Source organism: Euprymna scolopes, chromosome 20 (genome assembly GCF_053919585.1).
Source record: "Euprymna scolopes isolate OS-2025 chromosome 20, ASM5391958v1, whole genome shotgun sequence".
NCBI classification, from domain to species: Eukaryota; Metazoa; Mollusca; class Cephalopoda; order Sepiida; family Sepiolidae; genus Euprymna; species Euprymna scolopes.
The window spans coordinates 38230534-38243492 of NC_136501.1; the positions used below are offsets into that span (position 1 = coordinate 38230534).

Consider the following 12959-nt stretch of genomic DNA (forward strand, 5'->3'; position numbering starts at 1 on the left):
AACGCCTTTGCTGTTGCGCCCATTGCCAAACCGGAAGTGACGTAGGTTTAAATTAAGGTTAGTCAATCGAAAAGAGGGGATGACTTTCGAAAATATTGACGAAAAAAGTGACCCCTCCCTGTAGAAAAGTGCCCAGTTGAGGGTGAAGTAATTAATGTTTTTAATGAATTTTTCGATATTTGTCGCCCGAAGGGTCGAGCTTACAAAACGATACCAATCTTGTGAAAATCCGTTGCCTCTGTCGAAAATTTTAGGCATACATACATACATACATACATACATACATACATACATTTAAACAGACAGGTGAGATTTATATTATAGATTACAAGATTACCCGTCAAAGGACAAGTAAAATTAATTCCCAGAACAAAACGAGGTTGCACCGTTTTTATGTCCTCTTATAAAAATTAAAATCAAGATATAATGCTACTAAACTTTTTGTCTAGAATCCTATTTCTAATTTTGATCAAAATCCATTACATGATTTTATTTCAAGAAAATGTCTAAAATTTAAGGCTTAAGCTGTAAAGGTTCTTTCCCACAAAAGAGACGTCGCAAGCCTGTCTTTGTTCTATCACTATTTTCATGGCAAGTGCTCGACTGAACTCTGATCTATGGTCCCCCTCTCCCTTGCCAAACTTTCACAAAAATACTCGTCTAGCTAGAACCACTTTTTATCATTTTTTCCCCCACTCTCTATCTGTACCAAAATCTAAATGAAGATTCTTTCCCAGAACTGCCCACCTTTGGAACACTGTTCCGTTGTCTTGCTTCCTAGTCGAATACAACATGGTAACCTTCAAATCCAATGTAAACAAGTTTTATTGAGCCGTCCCCATAAATAATCAAATTCTATCCAATCCACACTGTTAACGATTACTACACTACCACCTTACATTAATTAATCCTTATCCTCGAATGGCTTTCGGGCCTTGATTAATAGTGACTCTCTAGTAAAAAAAAAAAAAAAGGAAGTCTTGCTAAACTGTTGTTCAATGACTACTGAGTCAAATTTAATGCAAATCTAAAATATTTGAATTTTTAAGTGGGAGGTTGTGCCCATATTATACCTCCCTAAAACCACTTTAAAATACTTCAAGAAACTGAAAATTAGGGAATATTTATTAATTGATATCTAATGCTTATTCTTGAAGTTTCACACAAATTGGAGCCATTTGAATTTTCACCAAGAGCTTCCACCTCCTTTTTTTTTTATTCCAAAACAAGATTAAACTAAATATAGCCGACATTTGGACACGTTATGCTTAGCAGCTGTATACGAAAATTCATAATGATCGGTTTAGAAGCGAATGCTGTAAAATATAGATTTGTAGGAAAACTTCTACTCTAGACAGCTTCTTTCTTAAGATCGCTTACCTTTGAAATTCCTTTCCTGCTCCCGATTTTGCTGACTGTAGCAATATGCAGAAATGTAAACGTAATGTGAAAAAACATCTTGCTGGTCAAATCCCTAGTTAAGATGCTTCCTATAAATCTGCCCCTAAACACAATAACCTCTGACGTCCCATTATAATTTCTTTATCCAAAAGAGCCTCCTACATGACCACCTGTATACCCTATGATCCTTTCCAATTGTTTTAACTTAACTATCTAAAAATACCTGCTCTCTAACATCACATGACCTTGTTTGACCAATCACAGACTTCTTCACTGTCTAATTGTAGAAACTAGTGATGGAACGATGATAATATTTTTCCTGATTCCGATACAATTGCCGATTCTGATATAATTACGATTCTGATTCTGATATTTTATAAATCTCTAAATGTTTTACCATAAAATTGTTATTTTTTCACGATTACTGTTAAAAATCGTGTTAAATGTGCATATATTTTCTCAAACATAAAAACTCACTTCCGGGGTCGATCTCTAGATTGTAGCCTTACTGGTAGTTCAAAATCAATAAGCATTTATTATTAATTTTATTATTATTACAACCATTAGTGAAAGATTTTGTTTAAAACAAAATCGATTAAAAGAAGTTAATAAAGGGATCGTTTTTGACATCGAAAAATAGGCCCACTTTTTTCCAATTCCAATACCACAAAACGTCTCGATTTTTCTAATTCCCAATTTCGATTTCGGATTCCGATTAATTGTCTCACACTAGTAGAAACCCGTAAATAACAAGAGAAAAAGTGTGTGCGTGTGTGAATGGAGAATATTTCATGAATTTATTTACTTATTTTACTTCCATATTGTATCTCAATAAAATACTAAAAAAAAAAAAATTTTTAAAGTGTTAAAATATTTTTGACTTTGATAAGGATATGATCGTTTTTATAACACCAACTTGTTATAATAATCAACCAATCGGAAGCTTCAAAAGTTATTATAAAAAATGTCGAATTTTAGATTCAATCAGTTCGCCTTCGGCCTCGGTCTCAAAATGACTCAAAATCGGGACTGCATTGATTCTTCACAACCATCTTTGTTACTAGGAATTACTTAATACCGGGACTGCATTGATTTACTACTGCGATCTTTGTTCAACATAATATCTCAACACTTAAGAAAAAGATATAAACACGGATTTGAAGAGTAAACTAATTAAATTCACACGACTGAACTTTCCCAATCAGAACAATATATTAGAACAACTAGCTTAAAATACTGTTTAGAAAGCAAACTATCTTAAAATATTTGACAAAACTGTTTTATATTTAATGATTTAAGCAACCAGTCGGACGTTTCAATGCAATAGCTGATCTAAGAATTAAACCATGTAAATTCTACCTAATAACATTTTGCATTTAGCAAATCACATCTAACCTCAAAAGCACATTACTGCTAATTAATATGAAACTAATTACTTAACTACTGCTACTAACACCATATTCACATATGCACATACACATCCAGTGATCCTCATTTCAGATACACGTAGTCTAATATTTAACAGTGTAATAAATAGTCTAATATTTAACAGTGCAAAAAATGGTCTAATATTTAACAGTGGAAAAAAATGGTCTAATATTTAATAGTGTAGAAAATGGTCTAAAATTTTACATTGTAGAAAATGGTCTAATATTTAACAGTGTATAAAATGCTCTAATATTTAACAGTGTAGAAAATGGTCTAATATTTAACTGTGTAGAAAAAGGTCTAATATTTAACAGTGTATGAAATGGTCTAATATTTAACTGTGTAGAAAATGGTCTAAAATTTAACAGTGTAGAAAATGGTCTAAAATTTAACAGTGTAGAAAATGGTCTAATATTTAACTGTGTAGAAAAAGGTCTAATATTTAACAGTGTAGAAAATAGTCTAATATTTAACAGTGTAGAAAATAGTCTAATATTTAACAGTGTAAAAAATGCTCTAATATTTAACAGTGAAAAAAATGCTCTCATATTTAACAGTATAAAAAATGGTCCAATATTTAACTGTATAAAAAATGGTCTAATATTTAACAGTGTAGAAAATGGTCTAATATTTAACAGTGTAGAAAATGGTCTAATATTTAACAGTGGAAAAAAATGGTCTAATATTTAACAGTGTAGAAAATGGTCTAATATTTAACAGTGGAAAAATAATCTTATATTTTAGTGTACAAAATGGTCTAATATTTAACAGTCTAGAAAATGGTCTAATATTTAACAACATAGAAAAAATCTAATATTTAACGGCATAGAAAATGGTCTAATATTTAACAGTCTAAAAATTGTCTAATATTTAACAGTATAAAAAACTGTCTAATATTTAGCAGCTTAAAAAGTGGTCTTATATTTAACAATCTAAAAAATAGTTTAATACTTAATAGTATAGAAAATGGGCTCATAGAAAATGGTCTAATATTTAGCAGTCTAAAAAATATTTTAATATTAAATAGAACAGAAAATGGTCTAATATTTAACAGCATAGAAAAAAGTAAAGCTGAGCGTGTAGATTCTCATGCAGAAACTGTGATTATTTTTTTATTTTATGATTGAAACGTGTAGTCTTGAGAAACCACAGCTTCCTGCATAAGAAGTAGTATTTATTCATTTCCCACCACAGGAGATGTGACACCAGATCAAAAGGTGGGGATTGACAAGCCAGAACAGAAGAGAAAGTGCACTCTTGCCCACAATAAATGCCTGAGTAACCCTGTCAGCATTACACAGTCGGAATTCTTCAGGTGGTTAGCAATAAACTAACTTGATAGAGCAAAGCCATGCGTAAACAAAATGACCCACTCTCTGTCAGACTGACTGTCGAGGACGTATTCTTGATTGGCATACTTGTTGCCCAAAGTGACAACACAATGATAAAACCCTCACAGGAAGTTGATGAGAAGCATCGCACGATTTAATTGTATGAAGGCTCTATGCATGAAAAGCTAGAACCATCGAGAGAAAACATCGAAATATGCAGTTTTAGATGGATGGTTAATTCATTTTATGTCAGTTGCTTTTCGCCATTATCCTATTGTAAACAGCCATTGAATACTTCATTAATTTTACATGTTCAGGAATGGTGATTGTAGGTTAGAATTAAAATTCAGATTAAAATTAAAATTAAAAGAAGAGTAAAAAGTTTACTTCCGACATAACACTTGCTTCTCTTATTTTGTCCTTTAGTACTCTATCAGCGATAGAGTACTAAAGTATTCTATCAGCAATGTTTCTGACACAGGGGAAATAACTGCTGCTTTCTACATCAGAATCTATCCACATAACACTTATCGTTGGCCACTTTTTGACCTTGAAATAGTATGTATTTTTTTTTGTTTTTTGTTTAGCTCTACACATCAAGTGATCTCATGCCTTGTCTGGAACGATTTCCATAAAGGAAAAATACTCCAGCAGTTCACATTAATGACTATAGACTTCATGTCGTGTATTTATACCTCTTTAAACTATACGTTGGGTTATTCCATCTGTTCTGTTGTAATGCAACACGTTCGAATTGTTTTTGCTGGACAAGAAATGGACATGGTCAAGTCAATGCAAGTGATGCTGATCCAATATAGCGTAGATGAAAAGGAGACTAATGTGCAGTGACAAACTTCCTTCTTGTTTGGAGTTATCTGGATTTTCACAAAGAGCTTCCACCTCCTTTTTTTAATCTCCTTTACACAAAACTAGATTAAACTAAATATAGCCCACATTTGGACACTTTATGCCTAGCAGCTGTGTACGAAAATTCATAATGATTGGTTTAGAAATGAATGCTGTAAAATATAGATATGTAGAAAAACTACTCTAGACAGCTTCTTTCCTAGGATCGCTTACCTTTGGAATTCCCTTCCTGCTCCCGATTTCGCCGACTGTAGCAATATGCATGAATGTAAACGTAGGTATTTTTAGACTTGCCAGCAGATGTTGAGAATACACCGAAGGCAGTGGATATAGTGAACACTGATTGCCGTATAGACGTGTGTACGAGACACAAGCATTGCAGACTGAGCATTTCCTATGAAATTATACATTGATCTGTTTTTCTTCACGTTATGAATAAAAATAAGAGGGACATTGAGAAAAAGTCTTGAAGACGAACAACTCTAATTTTTCGACTTTGTATGAGTCAAAGAAAATCAGTAAACTGATGCTTACCTTGAAATACAAAATTTGTTTCAAGCTGCCTCACATGGCAAAATCAGGTAGTGTATTCCATTTTGGACACCTGTAAAAAAAACAAAAACAAAAAACATTATAAAAGGAATCATCAGTTAAAAGTACAGATTATTTCGTATCATAGATTGGTTTGCAGATTAATTTATTTTGTTGACATATTTTCTAAACAAATAGTCAGTATTCGAATAGTCTGAACAATCCACATAATAAAAAAAATATATATCAATTCTCATTCCAAAAATATATAAACATCATACCAAAAAACGGAACGGACGCGGATTTATCAGAAAAAAAAACAAAAAAATTTGGTGCTATTTGCATTTTGAATTTTTAACAGCTATGTTCGTTGGGGAAAGAAAAGAAATGAAAAGAAAACAAAAAACATTTTTCACCATTCACCAATAACATCGAGTGTGAACGCGCCTGTTACATCAAGCAAAACGTTGCAAGAAAACAACCAAGATGAGAAGAATAGTCCGAAGAATCCAAATAAAACAAAAAAATAGTCAGAATTTTTTGAGATGAGGATTGATAATTCGTATTATTGGGGTTATTCAAACTACTGTTCTCATTTTAAGTGTCATTCTCACAATGTATAAGCCAATGTAACTTCCAACTTTCTTCAGGTGTATCTTATCCAACAGGGAAATCATTATGTTAAACTCGAGAATCTGCACGGAATTCCAAATGGAATCCTTTATTCAATTCACAAGGATAGCATGCTCCCATTTTGTCAGCCATGACTGGGTAGCAGTCGTAAGTAATTCACAATTGTATTCTGAGTTTTGCCCGCACTGAAGATTGAACTTTCAACCTCCAGAAAACTGTGACATGACACATGGCATAACGGATAAAATACTTGGTAAAATTCAGTTGTCGGTGACATTTTTCTGGAGGCTGAAGAGTCAATCTTCAGTGCAGGCGATACTCAGAATATAATTGGAGATATATATTGTGAGAGGTCATGTTTGTGATGTTCTCGATGTATGACCAAATGAAGTAATCCAGCGGTCTCAGGTTGGAGGAGGGTCAGTGAGAGAAGAGTACAAAGTCGTAGCACTCCCTCTGAAACTAAGCATGGGTCTCTTTGGACTTGTGGGCTGGTGCCAAATCCTTCTGCTACACAGGGTCTGTCAGTGACGATCTGATTGCACCAGGAGATCACCACACTCTTCAGCACATCCAGGTACACTTTGATGTTGATTTTCAGGCTAATTTCGATGATGTGAGGTGGCATGATGTGGCCCTAAGTTGAAACCACACCAAAGACCATAACTGTGGCCAGAAACTTTATTGAGCTGTGCCCTCAAGTGTTGAACCGTCCTGATTTGCATTTTGAGGGTGCTGGCAATGCCCCTGCTGTCATAACTTGGAGTAATAGAAAACAGCAGTACATCTCCAATCTCATTCATTGAACATTGTGTCACTTTTAGACATGATAGAAGGCTCCTATCGCTCTTGGGATTTGTACACAACTGGTCAACTAGTAGATCATCCTCAACAACAAAAAACAAAAAACAAAAAACAAAAAAAGAAAACCGATTTTCATCAAACAGAAATGGAATCATGTCAGCTTTTATCGTTCTACCGTGTATATGGAAGTAGAAACTAGATTTTTACCAAAAGAATTGAGAAGAAAATTGATTGTGTATAATAGGATTTAAGAATTGCTCTTAACATCTCCTAGAGGCAGCAACTCTATGGACACTTTCCTCTGATCTCAGCTTTTATCAGATTCTATTAGATTTGCTGGTCAGTGCTGGATGGTTAAGGATGAAATCGTCAACAGTGTACTTTTGAAGATACAAAAACAAGGATGTATTTCAGTGTGAGACTGCACAATATCCACATCAATAAACTACTAGAAGACTCACAATGCTCCTATGAAAACTTACCTGGTTGATAGAGGATATAGGAAGATGGCCTGTGACACTATCATGACAAGATGATAATGATGATGAGAAGGACGCTGATGGCGATGAATATAAAAATTAAGCATTCTCATCACATGTGCTTCAAGTTTGCATCCCCCTATAGATACTACTTCCAACTGAGTTCTACGAGTGCTCCCTCCTCCCACACACAGTATCTAAGTGCTATAAATTCTGCTGGCAATCCTGTTAGTAGCACATCGTTCTATAATAAATGACAATGCGATATGGAATTATATTACATTTCTTTGCATGTAATGTATCACACACACACACACACACACACACAGCACATGCATACGTACATATATATACATACATACATTATATATATATATATATATATATATATATATATATATATATATATATATATATACTAGCTGGCAGCCCGGCCGTACAATACACTTAAACATCCGACTATATGATTTCTTTTTTTACCCCCAGAGGTAAATTTAATCCTGGTTGAGAACCTCTAAGTAGAACAACACAAATGTTCTTTAGTGTAGTTAGACAAGGTGAAGACTTGGGCGTCTAATCGATTACCGTGTCAGCGCAAAGTTACTGCATTGAACTAAATAAACACTTATTTCTATTTATTAATTTGTTCTATACAAAGAGATTCTGAGTACCTCTAATGGCGACCAGCAATCTCACATACCAGCACTCAACCCAGAAATCTGAGACATAATATATTTTAATAAATATTAATAATTTTTATACCTACAGGTACTCGTGTTTCATGCTTACGTAATCATCAGTGTAGGAAGTGATAATTATCACTGGTCGAGAGATTCGAACCTTGAATTGCAGGCTAGCGGTTTTCCTCTCAGCCACCAGCAATTGACATTTAAATGGAAAGGAATTATGAAACCATGTCGACAGGCTGTTATAATCAACAATCTTTATCCATAGAATTAGAGGCATATGTCTTTAATTCTATGGATAAAGATATCTGTATACATATATGTTTATGTATATTAAAAATAGAAATATATATACTGTGTGGATCTATATGTATATCATTATGTATATATGTACTCATATTTTTTTTAAATATTTTGTCGGGAATTGAATGATAATCAACAAATGTTTCACACACTCCCATATTTTTATTGTCATCCAAATCAATGAAATCGACCATTTTTCAATCAAATTGATTGATTGCCTGCTCTAGTTAGGGATCCATCATGGTGCACCAGGAAGAAGCTTCACATGTCTCCCTGCAGTGACTTAGGCCACAATACATTGTTATCTACATTGCACTGTAGAGAACCTAGTGTTGCTTTTTATGAAATTATTTTTTATATATAATCGGTTGAATTTAAGTTTAAAATGCAAAAGTCAAATATTATGATTCAATTGTGCTCTAAACAGAAACATTCATTTCGAACATGCCCCTGTCATATCAAAGAACCTAATCTTAATTTTATATGACGGGCGTTTCTGCTTGTGTGGTAATCAAACTTCTCAAATGCACTTGTGATGTTAGGCTGTGTAAGGTGTTAACTTTAGTCAAAATCGCCAGTTCTATTTTTTTATCGTTTTTTTTTCAATTATCGATACTTATCGAAGACATTCCAGTGCAAAACCTATCTAAGAATACTACCAAATGCATAAAGTTTATTCTATATACTAGTAGAGATCGAGATTATGTTTACTCATATTGTCTCAATATTCTTTCTGACATTGTCTTCTGATTACTTGTGCTTCCACAAACTTATTTTGATGTCAGAAAACAAAAGAAAAATGTACTCGTATATTTATTTCCCTCGCAACATCATGTCACTCTGCAAATGTTGCATATGACAAGAATTTCTAGAACAGACAAAAAAAAACAAACAAAAAAAAAAAAAACAACAACAGCAACAACAAAACGTTTAATCATAGTGTAAAGAAAATCTTTAAGGCTGTTAATATTCTAAAGAAATTGATGTAGCAACAATGCTCTCTTTGGAATAAACCCAAGTCAACAAAGCAAAAAAAAAAGCAAAAATATTAAAAGTGAAACATGGAAACGTTGATAAGAAAAGAAAAAAACAGAATCACAAACAAGCACGGGACTTTTGAAGGCTTAGGAATGACAACAAGAATAAAAAAAAAAAACATCGTTGGATAATGAATGCACAAGTTGGGAAAATTAGATGAAGGAGAAGTAACAACAAAGAGCTTAAAGCACTGAATCTGATAAATAAATCGAGAAAGAACGGAAACATGAAATATCTTTGACATCGTCAATATTGGAGCAGTGAAGTTATTCTCGAGATGAGAATGCTAAAACTTTAAGGAGATTTGCTCTCGATTGATTTCCAATTAAGCCAATAAAATAAAATCGCCTCATGGAAGAAGGTGCTGAATGGTGGAAATTGATAAAAAGGATACTAACTATCAGCAGCACCCTCAAAACTAATATATATTTATATATATTTAGATATACAGGGTGTTCCAAAAGTCTTGGGCACAAAAAAAACAAACAAAAAAAAAAAAACAGCCTTTTTTTCTGGTTGAGTGAATGCTATTACTGGATCTAAAAACAAATGAAAAAATCAATAGCCTTATACAAAAACTTCACGCATTTAGCTTTAAAATGGCGACACTTTCATCTTACTACTATTCTTATAGTTATGCAGATATGAGGCCTTTAAATGCGCTCAAGGCTTTTGGAATATCCTGCGTATATATATATATATATATATATATATATATATATATATATATATATATATATATATATATATATATATACTAGCATGGGTGCCCGGCGTTGCCCGGATACTTTGAGGTGTGTGTTGAGCAAAAAAAAAAAAAAAAAAGTGGTAGTAGGAAGGTAGGCTCGAACCTGTACCGCGAAGGAGAAAAAAAAAAACGGGGGAAAAACATGAAGTCTTTGCTGTTACGACCACCGCCAAACCGGAAGTGACGTAAGTTTTAATTAAGGCTAAACAATCGAAAAGAGAGGATGACTTTCGAAAATATCGGTGAAAAAAGCGACCATTTCCAGTAGAAAAGTGCTCAGTTGAGGGGGAAGAAATTAATGTTTTTAGCCAATTTTTTTGTATTTGTCATCTGAAGGGTCGAGCTTCAAAACAATACTGATCTCGCTAAAATCCATCGCCTCTGTCGAAAGTTTTAGGCAGACATGCAAACATACATACATACATTTATATATTGGTAGCTCAAATTTTCGACTCAAACAGATTAAAATGCTTGTCCTATCTCTGAATACCCTTTATGTAAAATTTCAAATGTTTAGACAAGAAATTGTCTGAGTAATTTGGTAGAGACCGCAGAGGTCAAATTTATTTTAACTTTGACCCCTATTATGACCCCTTAACATTTATTGTTTTGGGCTCAAATCAAGTTATTAAGTTAGATCCATGTCCAAAGAATCTATATCTAAAATTTCAATTGTTTATACCCAAAATTGTGGGAGGAGTTTAGTAGAGTTCTCAAAGGTTAAATCGTTGAACTTTGACCCCTTAACATCCAAATTTCTGTCCGAAAACGGATTGCAAAGACTTTTCCAAATCTCCATAACCAGTGTATCAAATTTCAAGTCTGTAGACTGAAAATTGACAGAGTTATTGTGTAGGAAAATGTACACAGACAGACACTTTCACTTTATATATATATATATATATATATATATATATATATATATATATATATATATATATATATACTAGTGATGAGACGATTCCAGTATTTTTACCGATTCCGTACTAAATTCCCGATTTCGATTCTTTATAAATCTCTTAATATTTAATTATAAAAGTGTGATTTTGTCCTGATTACCGTAAAAAATACATCTTAAATGTGCTTACATTTTCTCAAACGTAAAAACACATTTGTGACGGGGTGGTCTAGAGATTTTAGTCTTACTGGACGTTTAAATCAATAAATATTTATTATTTTATTATTACTAAAAGCAGTGGAAGATGTTTCTTTAACCAAATTCAAATAAAAAAGATAATTTAAAGAATCGGTTTTGGCATCGGAAAATAGGCTCAAATTTTTCCGATACCGATTGCGATACCCTAAAAAAGACTTTGATTTTTCCGATTCTTGATTCCGATTCTGATTAATCGTCTCAACACTAATATATCCATTTCCTCTAAACCTCAGGCCTTGATGGAGGAGAGACTAATACTTGCTTTCAAATGATCTGAAATAACAGCAAAGGCGAGACTTGATTCCAAATATTTCTCATATGTTATATCTCCCCTCTTTTGGAAATACAGTACGATTATGAATATCTTCAGCATCAAATAATCTTTATACACTGTGAAATTTACTTTATGTATGAAAATTAAAGAGGAGAGATATAACATGAGAAATATTTGGAATCAAGTCTCCTCTTGCTGTTATTTCAAATCATTTGAAACCATAGCAGCAGGTTTCAGTCTCCCCTCCATCAAGGCCAGAGGTTTTGGGGAAAAATAAGATATTTTGTAATTCATATGTAAAACTAGGAAAATAAATGACTATGATTGAAACATTTTATGGCTGTAAAAACGTGGTAAAATAGGCTTTGGATGATAGATGATCCCCTTAATGTGCGACCTTAAGGGCAAATGTCACATAGCCAACTACACAAGTCAGGTCATTACCTTTCCAATGGGCTTTTATTTGTTAAATTCTGATGAATAGTCGTTGAGATTTGGAACTTATAAAATTGGCCCCCCCACCAAAAAACAAAAACAAAAACGTGGTATATATATTACTATATTACTTTATAAGTAAAAAAAAAATGATATTTTGGTAATAGATCTAAGCTTTGAACTCTGCCTTCCCCATTGCAGATTGTGGATGAAAAAAATGTTTACTATAGTTAAAAATGCCATTAATTATTTTGAAGGTTTCAAATAAAATCAACTCTCATTCTTCTCTCTAGTAAAGTAATTAATCCTAATTTGTCTATTCTATTTCTGTAACTATAATCTTTTACTATTTTTTTTTGTTTAAATATCCTGTCACTCTTCTTGTATGCTGTTCAATCTTAATATTAAATTCTAATCTGGGAGCAATACTCTATATGAAGTTTAATTAAGGATTTATATATCTTTAGAATAACGTTTGCACCTCCTTGGTTTCTACTTCTAACTACCTATCAAATGATTCCATTTGTCACTACAATACATGCCAGTATGTAAAGCGGACGATGATGATGATGATGATGATGATGATGACGACGACAGCGAAACGATAGAGAAATATGAGGTGCAAGTCTATAAATGGTCCACTAGTAATCTTTTTTACTATAAAAATCTGAAAAAAATCTTTATAATGTACGTACTTGTCACTGCATGAAAATGTCATATTCCAAAAATCACGTAAATCGATCAAGTATTTTTTTTTATTTAAGAAAATCAAATATTAGGAGAAATTTTATCAAAGAAAAACTTCCCACCATCTTGTTTTTGAATGATACACTGCTAGCGATACC

The 12959-nt window shown here is 32.8% G+C and overlaps 1 protein-coding gene across 5 annotated transcripts in view; it reads right to left on the reverse strand.

Moving 5' to 3' along the window:
* Positions 1-12959, reverse strand: part of LOC145241395 (uncharacterized) — a 585324-nt gene that overhangs the window by 151407 nt on the left and 420958 nt on the right. For all 5 annotated transcript variants that reach the window (XM_080104324.1, XM_080104321.1, XM_080104323.1 and 2 more), the window contains one exon: positions 5562-5631. The gene's annotated coding sequence lies outside the window, so the exon portion shown is untranslated. The remainder of the gene's footprint in view (positions 1-5561; positions 5632-12959) is intronic.